We start from the raw sequence: 13,630 nt of genomic DNA, 5'->3' as shown, positions 1-13,630 counted from the left end.
CTCATAAACCCAGAGAAGTATCTGGCACACAGAAAGTTGTATGTTGAATGCATTTGAGTTAAACTGAACTAAGAAACTTCTTGATGTCCAAAATCTAGTACCTCAGGCAGGAGGTGTTGTCCTATTCTTCAGCATAAACAGACAGTTATAGTTTGCCTACTAAAGGGAAACTGTAGGGAAAAGACATTTATTTCTCTTCGGCATGCTGTAAAAATCTAACCATCTGGCCCCATATCTCCCCCAACATGCTGTCCTGTTAAAATGAAATATTTTTCCCTTTGGGTCCATGAACCAGAAAAGCAGCATCCTTAATTGTAAGACAGGATGACTACCCTTTAGCCATCTTGGCCCTGACATTCCCCTTTTCTCTACAGAAGACTGTGCAAGATTTGAAGACAGAATTGAAAGCAAATGCAAGAGGTAGAGTGACTAGGCTCTGCCAATTAGTTATTTTAGTTTCTATCGAGGAAATAACTTGTTGGTAAGGATTTACTTAAACTGGGCATAAAATTATAATTGTTCTTAATAAAAGAGGCATATATTAATATTAGAATATGGATATATTCAAAGAACTTTGCAGCTGCACCAGTAAGTTCAGGTACAAAGCCTTCCTCTGTTCTCTACTCTTCTGTTCTGTCATCTGATGGTATGAAGCATGCCACAATGAGAAAATTACCCTAACCTTTACCCGGCTTTCTTCTGGGAACACTATTTCAGGCAACTTCCCTTCAGTTCAAGAGCTTAAATCTACCTTTATATCCTCTCTCAGATTTAATTTAATATCTTCTTAATTCTTGTCTATCTTTTTCTCACTTTTCCTTTTGCTTTACCTATTTTCTACCTTTAATTTCATCCCTGTTTTTAAATTCTAAAGAATATCCTTTTGTGGAAATAGTAAATATTTTTTGTTTCTTTTGGGCTCAACTATTGATTTAATTTGTTTTAAGTATTCTGGCCTACTGCTTTAGTTTTCTCTATAGCCAAACTAAGTATCTTCATAAAAATTTTTATGCCTTTTTTCACTTGTTATCTTCTATTTCAATTATAGGTAAAATCTGAATAAACTCTCCTCTCCATATGACAGTTAATAAAAGTCAATGTTGATTTTATTTGTTATTTCTTGAGTCTAAAGTTCCCAACAAAAATAAGATTTGATTTGTACATACGAACAACTTGCTCTCTGATAGGGTAGCACATAGGATTTTAAGATTCTTTCATTGTATGTTTCTCTAAATGTTTCTCTAAGTATAGCATGTATCTGATTTCTATGGAAAAATCTGTTAATGTGCATATTTCTGAGTCCAAAATCAAAGGATTCTGATTCAATAGGTAGGTCTCAGGTAGAACCTAGAAGCTGATGTTCTTTACTCAATATCTTGGATCATTTTGATGAATACATGCCATGACAAAANTTTTTTTTTTTGAGACGGAGTCTTGCTCTGTGGCCCAGGCTGGAGTGCAGTGACCGGACCTCAGCTCACTGCAAGCTCTGCCTCCCGGGGTCACGCGATTCTCCTGCCTCAGCCTCCCGAGTAGCTAGGACTACAGGCGCCCGCCACCTCGCCCGGCTAGTTTTTTGTATTTTTTAGTAGAGACGGGGTTTTACCGTGTTAGCCAGGATGGTCTCGATCTCCTGACCTCGTGATCCGCCCGTCTCGGCCTCCCAAAGTGCTGGGATTACAGGCTTGAGCCACCGCGCCCGGCCTGAAGATTTCTTAAATCACTTAAAACAGCTGTCATTCAACCCAGCAATCCCATTACTGGGTGTATATACACCCCCCAAAAATAGATGATTATACCAGAAAAACACTACATGCCCTTGTTGGTTCATTGTCGTCTTATTTGCCATAGCAAAAGACATGAAACCGACTTAGGTGTTCATCAATGGTAGATTGGATAAGACAATGTGGTACATATACACCATGGAATACTATGCAGCCATAAAAAGAATGAGATCATGTCCTTTGCAGCAACATGGATAGAGCTGGAAGCCATAATCTTAAGTGAATTAACAAAGGAACAGAAAACCAAATACTGCATTTTCTCACTTACAAGTGAGAACTAACATTGAGTACACATGGAGATAAACGTGGGAACAATAGACACTGCAGTCTACGAGAGAGAAGAGGGAGGGAGGGGCGTGTGTGTTGAAAACTATGGGGTACTATGCTCACTACCTGGGTGCAATATATGTATGTAACTAACTTGCACATATACCCTCTGTATCTAAAATCAAGGCTGAAATTTTTTAAAAGATTATGAAAAAGGCAAATTTATTCATATAACCATTTGATGAACATTACTGAGGGTCTGTAATATTCTAGGCCTTGGGGATATTGTAATTTAAACAAGGCAAAAACCCTGCCCTCATGGAAGTTTACTAAAGCAATAGATGATCAACAAGGTAAATTACTGAAATATATAACATATTAGCCACATAAAAATTCGAAAGAGATTAAAAAAAAACAAAACAAAACAGAGAGGACAAATCAAGTGGCAGGGATTGAAATTTTAGGTTGGGAGGCTAAGGAAAGGTTCCCCGGGGAAGTGACTTCAGCACTAACATTGAAAAAAGTGAGCTTATCTCCTACAATCCAGGAATCATATTCCAAATACATGGTAAAAAATATGACCTGGGTAAGCACAGACCCGTCTGATGAATCAAAAATAGAGGCTGTTTTCACCTCATCCTCAATTCACCATCATCTGTTCTCTGACCTTCTCCCACCTCCTCTAAAGCTAGGTACCCTCATTTTGTCAGGTTTCTTTGGTCACAAGAAAAAGATTCCAATGAAGTTATCACATAATTCACAGAATGAAAGGGAAACCATGTCTACAGAGCAAGGCTCAGAAACAGACCAAGAACCAGAGCACTGGGGACCATTTCACTCTTGTCAAAGCCCTGCCTCTTGTAGAAATAAATTGAATCATTATTTCCCAGTCTGTATGGCATTCATCTTCATATCCACAGTCTACAGAGAGACAATCTGTCTGGGCACATGGCCCTTTCTTGGCTCTACTGGCACACAACAAGGAAGCTCTAGGCAGGAGGAACAGCTTAAGCTTTTGTAGAGGCAGTACCTCTAGAAATAAAAATCCATCCAGAGTGTACACAACCCAGGCAGCTAATGTTCACTACAGTCCTGATTCCTCCCAGCTCTGCAGACTCTATATCAATATCTACTAGCATCTGGTTTAATTTCCTTAGACCAATTTTCTTTCTATTAGTATGTTTTACATACTTTTCTGTCCTAATGAACTGGTAAATATAATGAGTTATACATCAAATACCTACTCTTACAATGAATCCCACTGAGAGAAACTGACTTAGGTTGGGAAATACATTTTTCTTTTCAGGATTTCTTTAGCTGTGTAGCTGGGCTGGAAGCCTGCAGTTGGCTGAATGCCAGCTCTTCTGATTGACGGAGAGGAAACAGTAGCCATTGAAAGAGGAGGAGTAAGAAAATTGGCACTAGTTGTCTACTTAAAGCTAAAAATTAGAAAAATAAATTAATAAGAACTTTCAAAATGTGTACCTGATTTTTTTTATTGACTAGAAAACTTCATTTCTTGAAACTTTGTGCAGTTTGTTTTTCATAACAGTTTTCTGATCTCACTGACCTCTTCTTTCTCTGCAGTCGACTTTGTGCAAAGCCTTATCCGGTTCCCACAGGAGCTTATGCAGTAGTGGCATTTGCAGTAGGTGGTGACGGTATTTCTAAAAATTTCTGTCTGTGCTGGAAAATAAGACATCAGCATTGACATTTCCAATTTGAGAACAATTGTGCTTCATTAATTCTGTATTATAAATGCCACTTCTGGATTTGGTTTTCTTTGATATTTTTTCTGATCCATTCATTTCAATAATACTCTTTTCTACAGAACCATCTCATCTTTATTTTTGGTTGTTTATGCTGGTATCTTTCCACAGAACCTTTTTTATGATTGTATATTATTTAATTTATATGTAGAAAATATGAGTTGTGGCATTATACATTGTCTCTGCTTCAGGGTCACGGGCATGTGTTTTAGGTTTAAAATGCTAATTTTAATCCATTTATTCATAGTATTAGAATATAAAAGTGGTGAATCTAGGCTGAAATATAACTATTGTTGGGAAATACATACATATTTCAATTTACTGATGTTGTAATCAAATAAGTAGTCTTTTTATTCAAACAAATGATTAGATAGAAATATTAAAATACAAAATATACAATTATAAATTGATTAATTTTACCTCCCTACCTGAACAGAGTCTTTCCATTTGAAATTGATATCCATAAGCTTTGAGGGGGATGGCAGGCATTGGGAATTCTTGAAGTACTAATGTGCTGACTTAGGAGATTCTGGAGGAAACTTTCTGTCCCTAATCATTTTTGTCCTTATTCTCTCCGGTAGCCGAGACTTGTGAGAGATTCTGACTCTTGTCCCTAGCAGTGTGGACTGCAAAATCACTCTCTAGCGATTTGTTAGACACCAAATATCTGAGCCTCACTCAGAATGTGGTGAATCATAATATCTGGGTCTTAGTTTATACATTAAAAAAATCTCAGATGAATCTTACATTCACTAAAGTGTTGAAACTATTTACAAATAGTCCTCTTTTCCCATAACGATAGTATTTAAATGCCAAATTCAGGTATTTTCTTCCTATCTCTAAAACCTGTCATGAAAGTAATCTTAAAAATAGCCAACACATTGAATAGTTGATTCAACATCAAGTCAATCTTGTTATTCCCTTCTTGCCCTTCGGTCTCTGCAGACAGTACCCATTATGCCTCATAACCTGCCTAGTAACCTTGTCTCTGGAAAGCTTGGACTCAACCATTCAATTCCTGAGACTGCACTGCTCCTTATGGCCTAGCTGCTAGATATCTTTCTGTCTTTAATTCTTCACCCCTGCTCAGGTTAACTTTGTTGGAACAAGATACTTCAAGATTTGGCCAGAGTGCCATATATTATAGGAAGCACTCTTCAATCTCAGGCTGAGCAACTTGCTCCTCCTCTGAGCTCCCACCTGTTCATTCCACCAAATCAACTTTGTTCACATTCTATTGCTTTGCCGGTTGGTTTTTAGAGTAGGCTTTCTCCCTGGACAATGTATGGTCCTAGTGTGGGGATCTGGTATGAATTCTTGCTTTCTTGGAGCCTAGGGACTACTTGGCACCCAGTGAGAACATCACAAAGACTTGTTGCACTAAAAGGAATTGAGGCAACTGATTTCTGTGCCAGAGTCTAGTAATGAAGCAAGATCTGCTTCTTGCTGTGCTATTTTGCCATTTAATTCTAATCTGAGCTCTTTGATCATAATTTAACATATTGAAGAATAAGAGTTTCAGGAACATTTTGTTCTCTGACTAGATAATATTTACTTTAATATTTCAAAGAATTGAGAGATCCCATTTTCTTTAGATATAATGAAAGTCCATGATATAAAATAAACTAATTATTGTGTGAAGTCTAATTTTCAATTTGAGTGAAAGAAAATGAGACTTAAAAAAAATCTTATTCAAGCCTCTGGCATAACAATAGTAATTATTTTCTTTTCACTGATTAAGTTAGAGAACACTGACATCTTTGGTCTGCAAATGAGCCTCAGGTGAGCACAATAGGTTTGAAAATAGTAATGTAATAATGGCTTTCAAAACAAACAGACATCTGAGTTTTCTTGAACTCTTCCGTTACTCTGGAAATTCTGCATTTGGCTTTAGCCTAAAATGTTATATGTAAATCACAAAAGACAAGTTGAAGTTAATGCTGCATATTTTTCTTCTTTAAAACATATCTATGCTTATATGTGTCATCAAAACAGAATTTTGAAAGATAGTCCTATAACTAAACGTTAGCAATGAAAAGATGTGATGCAAAACCAATGGCTATTATTCATGTTTTAAACTACCAAATGATTTTATTATCTTTACTAAGTATATTTAATATTAAGATCTTTCTAAAAATGGTAAATCTTAATGTCAATATTAGCGGCAGTCTTTATATAATCTGGTTGGAGTAAAACTAGTACAAAGTTGCAGAGAAATTTAGCAAATGTTTAAAAAGAAGTATAACACACTCTTTTTATTTTTTTTTTTTTTGGACGGAGTCTCGCCTCTGTCGCCCAGGTGGGTGCAGTGGCGGATCTCACTCACTGCAAGCTCCCCTCCCGGTTTACGCATTCTCCGCTGCCTCAGCCTCCCGAGTAGCTGGACTACAGGGCCCACAGCCTCGCCGCGTAGTTTTTTGTATTTTTTTAGTAGAGACGGAGTTTCAACCGTGTAGACAGGATGGTATCAATCTCCTGCCTCGTGATCACCCGTCTCGGCTCCCACAGTGCCTGGGATTACAGGCCTTGAGCCATCCGTAGCCCGGCCTGCATACTCTTATAAGTTCTATCTATTGATTTTATTCCTAAAATTGTTCATGATGGGAAAAGTTGTTTCATAATAGCTTTATTGGGCAGAGTGCAGAGTTTTAATAATTGTTCCAACAAGAAAAAATAAATGAAAAGTTCAACAGTTGAGTAAGATTACCACTCAGTGAAGGGTTTGTGGTTAGTATTAGATTTCTTTTAACATCTTTTCTATCTTTTTGAAAATAGTTATGATGAAACATTTATTTCTTTGGCAATCAAAAACAGGTAAAACAGCTTTACTATTTTATTTGAAAATACAATGAATTTACAGTTTACTGGAAGCAGATTTTAATGAGCAGTTCTACTAAGCATTAAAAATGTCCATAAATCACCATGTTAGGTGCTGTGTCTTGAGCAGTTGATTGATCTTTTAGAGTTAGCAGTTGTAGCAACAGCATAAACCAAATCAATAAAGGTTTACTGGACCTTATACCTAATACCAAGCTCTAGGTATTCATGAATCAGAAAAACCTACTCTTCCAAGAAATTACTCCTCTGAGCTACCTCCTATTTGGCTTTGCATTGCACAATAAATCACACACACACATTCTAATTATATATATTCATCAACTCGAAGAATGATGGCTGTCAGTTTCATCCATACTTCTTATGAAAGGGTATGTGTGAGACATAATAGAGAAATATATCTAGTTATCACAACATTCTGTGAAAGGGAATAATTTTCTTTTTCCTGGCAATAACAAATGGATCATGTTCTATCTATGTCTCTCTGTCTCTATGTTTATCTGTGTATCAATCTACCTATCTACTCATAAGAATTCTTGAAAGGACTCTTATTAGAAACTTGTGCAAGTCCTTAGAATCTAGAAACTACATTCAAACAGAATTTCACATGCAATCCTGACGTCCATTTTCTCACTCCCTTCAAAAACAGCAGCTTGTAATGTATGGGTTAAGAACATTATTTGTTTTCACTGAACCTATTAATTTGTCTTCTCCTTAGTACCCTTCAACTTGGGTGGTTCTTTCTCTACCCCTGGGGCACTGTTTCACTGCTACTTACGGGTCACTGTAGTTTATTCAAACGTTAATTCTCCAGAATGATGTGCCCCTGGAAAACCATCCAGTAAGGAGAAGGACTGAGGTGGGACTCCTTCTCTTTTCCTTGCACCAGGTTATGCAGAGAGGTGCATGTTTCTTTATTTCCCTACTAAAGAGGTAAGTTAGTTATCAAGGAGAATGCTAAAGTATATTTAAGGTCAGAAATGTCCTCTAGTGTCCCCTTCCCACCCTCTAGTTTTGGATCTAGCATCCTTGGCTTTTCACTTCAAACTCTCCTCACTAAAATGCCATCTATTTCAAGTTCATCTGAGTCAATCTCTAGCACCTCTCTCCTAAAATTGGTTGCCACTGGGAAGTAGCTCTTGGCCCAGAAAAGTGATCAAAACTGCAGGCCTGGGAACTCAAATATTTATTTATTTTATTTGGCTGAGTCCGTTTTCTAAAAAAAGAAGAAACCAACATTTCACAGTAAGAGAAATTTTAGATAAAAATCCAAGTATCTTGACGCTTGTAGAAAACCTAGAATCTCAGAAAATAATTCACCAGAGTGGAGTAGGAGCTGGATCCTGTTGATAGAGAAGTTGCTTCACTCACTTGTTTGCCCGTTCCCTCCTCCTATCCATCTACATTAAAGTTAGAACCATCCAGTTTGTACTGCTTGTACCATCCAGTTTGAGACCTTTGCCCGGGACTCCTCCTCCTATCCATCTACATTAAAGTTAGAACCATCCACTTTGTACTGCTCCCTCTGCCTTCAGACCTGGCAGTCACAGTGAACTTTAGTCTACGGCACAAGTTAAAGAAAACATTGGAAGGAAAAGCAGGAAGAAAGGAAGGCCAGTTTACCCCTAGTGAGTGAAACTACAAATACATGCATAAGTGCGCGCGCACACACACACACACACACACACACACACACTCAAAACCTCCTAAGGGCTAAAATTAATATTCAAAAGGCTAAGTAACAAAAAAATTCAGCAAGCCCCATTATTTCGTTTCTTTTGTTTTTCATTTTGTTGCCTCCTGAAATAATGAAGTTGCCGTATTTCCATTCCAGCCAAGCCTCCCTTAAGTTCTGTAGGTGTCCTCAGTCTCCCTCTCAACCTCAGGACTGGTGCTACAAGAAGATAACCGTTCAGCTACTTCCATTCTTTTATAATACATGTAAAATATTTTTAATACCACACAAAATAAAGAATATAAAGTAAGGATAAAAGAACAGATTCGGATATAAAATCCTATTTCTTCTCATTGTTGAATTGGTAGAAAACGTTATATCTAAGTTTTCCTCTTGTCAGGTCACACAAATGCTTTTTTCAGTGCTCCACCCTGCTCTTTCCTGAGGTTGATCTATGCTGGGATGTTATTAGGTTGGTGCAAAAGTAATTGCGGTTTTTGCCATTATTTTTAATTTAATCACATTATGTTCCACGGCAAAACAGCAATGACTTTTGCGCCAACCTAACAGCTTCTTATGCAAGGTCCTATAGATAACATGTGCTGTGGATGTGTTCTCAGGCTATGTGTGCATTGTTGACACTTCCCTTTCAGCATCAGCCCTCTGCTATTGTTAGGGAGGTTTGTTTTCTCCCACAGCCTTGACAAAACGATAGCTTGCAGCGTTCATTATTCATCTGGGAGGGCTCCAGGTCTGTGTTTTGCAAATCTGAGAGTTCAGCCGTGTGTGTCCAGCACTTGTTTTTCTCTCTGTGGCCTGCACTGATGGGAAAGCAGGTTCCACAGTCTCTAATGGAGAAGGGCAATGTCCTGCTGGGTACAATGGAGAGAGAAAAATATCATAAGGACTGTAGCTCCATATAAGGCCTTAATTTAACCTCTTCATTAGCCACCTCATGCTCACTATCAAGTGTGTTGCAAAGGAATGAGTCTTCCTGACCATGCTTTTGAAGTCATTTTTTTTTTAGAAAAACTGTTCCTTGCTAGTATAAGAATTACATTATCTTGATCTAAAATATTTTTTGAACCTGTTCAAAGAAAACTATGCTTTTGAACTGAATGCATTGTCCTTCTGGTTCCCCTTACAAACCTGAGAGAGAATTTTCAGAAAGAAATAGAAAATGGGAGGCTAGGAAATAGGGCTGTATTGATATGAGGGCCAGGTAGTCGTAGGCAGGGATTTCAGAGGATCCAATGAGTAAGATGCTCTGTAACAGTGTTAAATGCTTAATCTTCCTGAAGACATTGAGGTCACAGGTACTTGAATCAATAGAAGTAGTGGTAGAGGGCAGCAAATAAGTTTCTTTATTGAAGAGGTGGCGTGGAAGCTCACTGGGTCACAGAGACTGAAAGGGATGCTGGTGCATGGGAGCCTGAGGATCCAGTGCTACAAGCTGTTAGCATTGTAATGACCCAGAAGCTAACAGCCCACAAAGAAGAAGCATGCGGAGACCTCAATGTCTTGGGTCCTAGCAAGAGAGTCAGAGATAAACTGTGAAACTGTGTGGTAGCAGCAAAGACTGTAATCCTGTTACGAAGAAATCTAGGCCCCTATTCAACCTAGAGTGCAAAAACGTGACAGCCAGAAGACCTACATTTGGGAACACATAAGAGCCCTTTGGAAAAGCCACGGCATGGGCAGTGTTTGATCCAGGTAGTGCTTTCCATGAGTCTGGTATCACGAGGACGGCCTGGTGTGACACAGAAGACTGACGCAGTTTTGAGGCTTCCTTTGTGCTATATTTTCAAGCTGGTAGAGCTTAGCGAAATGTAGCCTACCATAATAAAATAATAGCATAATTTAGCATCAGTGTGACGGAAAATGACCCCCTGTTTTATGTTTTGTCTAAACAAAAGGTTTACATTGATATTAATCCCTTAATTTTATTAGTTTGGAGTCTCCCTCTGGCTATTTCAGAATTTAGTTTCTTTTCTCAGAGTTTTCCTCAATTGTATTTAGGAAAACCTCTTATGTTTTCTTCTTAGAAACCAAGGACAATAAGGAACTTTCTGGAAATAATTGACTAAAGCCACCATGCTAGTTCCTCCATAAGTAAGCTGTTCAGCCAGGTAGAATGACATTCCTATGACTCCACTGAGCAAAGTATTTCTCTAGAGATAGCTACCTAGATGTTTCAGGCTGGCAAAGTTCTGTGATAAACTATGGTTGGATGGAGGGAATGACCCACTGCTTGACTCTGACTTAAATGTTCTCATCTAGACTCTAGAAAGTTCTAAGTGTGTATGTTTCCATTCCCTTGTCCAACGAATCCTGTAGTTTTATCCAATACCTTTTTTCCTATATGAGATCAGAACAAGACTCTAGGGTTAAAAGAAAAACAACACAAAAATAAATCAGTCTGTTCTGCCTTGCAATCTCCTTTCTAGTGTACCTGAGCATAAAACAAGAAGAATAACAATGTCGTCGTCAACAAACACCTCTACTTTCCCTGACAAAAACATATATTAATTAAAGAAGACTAAAACAAAACCAAATACAAAAGAAAAACAGAGACCTTCTCCAGTATAGCATAGCAAAATCTTAAGGTGGAATAGGGTCTTCATTTTCTCAAATTCAAATACCTTCTCCTTAGGCTCACTGAAGCTCACCTTGCTTACCTAAAGTAGCTCACTTTAACTCTGATTTCCTTCATACTGTTTGTACACTGAATTTATAAACTTAGTCTTCTTAATCCGGTTTCCTTGATTTTGATTTCTTTTTTCCTGCTTTCCTTATCTCACTGCAACATTCCCCTGCTTGTTTGAAGTTTCTCCTTTATCAATTTCTACGTATTATTTTCCGTAACATATGCACTTGAGAACAACTTTAATACTTGAAGTCTCTTGTGTGTCTACGGATCAGAAAAAAATTCTAGGTTATGAGTAATGGAAAAAATTCAAGATTTCTTACGGTGAAAAGAGAAAGGCTGGGAAAAACAGGCAAAATATGAAGAGTTCTAGAGTGTTTATTTTTCTCATAATAAAATTCACGTTAATAAAAATGTCTGGATTAACTGGCACTGCTTTTGTGAAACTTGATCTCCAACCAGCTTCTTACTGTTATAAAATATATTCAGGATTCAAAATCTAGAGGGAGAGCCTGAGCTTGCCTAATCCTCATTCAAATGCTTTCTACCTGACAGTGCCAGGGTGTGGAAACATTGGGACAGACTTGCCTTTTTTTTTTTTTTTCCATTGAGACAGAGTCTTGTTCTGTTGCCCAGGCTGGAGTGCAGTGACACAATCTCGGCTCCCTGCAACCTCTGCCTCCCGGGTTCAAGCCATTCCCCTGCCTCAGCCTCCTGAGTAGCCGGGACTACAGGCACATGCCACCATGCACAGCTAATTTTTTTTGTATTTTTAATAGAGACGGGGCTTCACCGTGTTAGACAGTTTGGCCTCAATCTCCTGACCTCGTGATCTGCTGCCCCCGAATCTTCCCTTTGAAATGGTTACTAGGCCAGGCATAGTGGCTCATACCTGTAATTAAGGCACTTTGGAAAGCAGAGGCTAGAAGATCGCTTGAGGTCAGGAGTTTGAGACCAGCTGGTTAGCACAGTGAGACCCCCATCTCTACAAAATAACTTTTGTTTTGTTTTGTTTTGAGACGACGAATCTCCCTCTGTCGCCCATGCTGGAGTGCAGTGGCGCAGTCTTGGCTCACTGCAGCCTCTGCCTCCCAGGTTCAAGCAATTCTCCTGCCTCAGCCTCCCAAGTAACTGGGACTAGAGGTGCCCACCACCACGCCCAGCTAATTTTTGTAGTTTTAGTAGAGGCGGGGTTTCACCATATTGGCCAGGCTGGTCTTGAATTCCTGACCTTGTGATCCATCTGCCTCAGCCTCCCAAAGTGCTGGGGACAGAGGTGTGAGCCACCGTGCCAGGCTTACAAAATAACTTTTTAAAAAAAATTGCTGAATAAGGTGGCACATGTCTGTAGTCCCAGCTACTAGGGAGGCTGAAGTGGGTGCATTGCTGGAGCCCAGGCGTTTGAGGCTGCAGTGAGCTATAATCACACCACTATACGCCAGCCTGGGTGACAGAGCAAGACCTTGTCTCAAAAAAAAAAAAAAAAAAAAGAAAGAAAGAAAATGTCCATGGCCATTGCTTCCAAAGTCTATACATAAAAGGGATTCCTTCAAGAGGAATAATGAGTAACAAGAAAGATTTGGTATTGAATGGCTAAAACCTGATAATTATTCACCAAAAATGTAATTTTAATTGTGCTGTATTGTGGAAAATATGATACAACTATCAAATATATTATTAAACATTTAAAAAATTTGATTCAATGTTCTGTCTTTAGCATCCAATGAAAGAAAGCTTGCATGATTATTATTAAAGGGAAATTTTAGTATAAACACCTATACATCTTAAACATTTCTCATTTTTTATATAAACTTCATAATAACTATTTTCATAGTTATAATATTTTATCAGGTAGATAAGATATAATTTGCTTATAATCCACTGCCTCAGCCCCGGCTCACAGTATCAAACACAGGCTAATATTTATTTATTTTATTGACATAGGTAATAATATAAAAACTATTTTTACTTAGATAGTCCTTTTCTTACTTTTAGATTATAAGATAATCTGCCACAAGAGAAATTACAGTGCTAAATGTCAGAAACATGTTAAACTTTGATCAGTATTGGTACATTACTTTCTAAATACATTGAACATTTCTAAGCTTGTTTTGAATAAGGCTGTGCAAAAATAAGGTAGATAAAATGGCTGAAACTTCAATTAAGGAACTAGATGTACTAAATGTGGCCATAGAGAGAGAGAAGCTGCTTGCCTTAAGTTCTACAGAGGGCACAAGCTTATACACACACACCCCTATTACACTATAAAGATAAATAATCTGCCTCTGATACATGGTATACTTGTATGATAATCTTGGCAGAAATCCGGCCTTAATGCTCATAAGTAGTAACATGCTAGCACTTCATTACATATTATTGACTTTCGCTCATATTTGATGCAAAAACCTATTCCAAAACCATTTGCAACTGAATAAAGCATTCAATTTGCATGTTGGGAAAACCATAAAAAGTCACTGCATGAAATTAAGGAAACCTCTGAGTTTACGAGGCTGCTTATCACATTTAAAGTTGACGGTATGGTTCTTAGGAGGCAGCAGAATGATTATGGTAAAACACTGTAGGTAGTAAGAGGACTTAAATGCCAAAAATCATTTTACCCAGGAAAAGTGGTAGAGAGGGAGTAATGAAACTA

General features: G+C 38.0%; 1 long non-coding RNA gene across 3 annotated transcripts in view; it reads right to left on the bottom strand.

Annotated features, from left to right (window-relative positions):
* Positions 1-13,630, bottom strand: part of LOC108517929 (uncharacterized) — a 78,935-nt gene that overhangs the window by 15,349 nt on the left and 49,956 nt on the right. For all 3 annotated transcript variants that reach the window (XR_001882249.1, XR_001882248.1, XR_001882250.1), the window contains one exon: positions 3,537-3,737. This is a non-coding gene — a long non-coding RNA (uncharacterized LOC108517929). The remainder of the gene's footprint in view (positions 1-3,536; positions 3,738-13,630) is intronic.

The sequence above is a fragment of the Rhinopithecus bieti genome, unplaced genomic scaffold (genome assembly GCF_001698545.2).
Source record: "Rhinopithecus bieti isolate Rb0 unplaced genomic scaffold, ASM169854v2 scaffold_1295, whole genome shotgun sequence".
In the NCBI taxonomy this organism is placed as follows: domain Eukaryota; kingdom Metazoa; phylum Chordata; class Mammalia; order Primates; family Cercopithecidae; genus Rhinopithecus; species Rhinopithecus bieti.
Note: the sequence above shows the minus strand (reverse complement) of the source record. Positions and strands in the feature narration are given on the sequence as shown.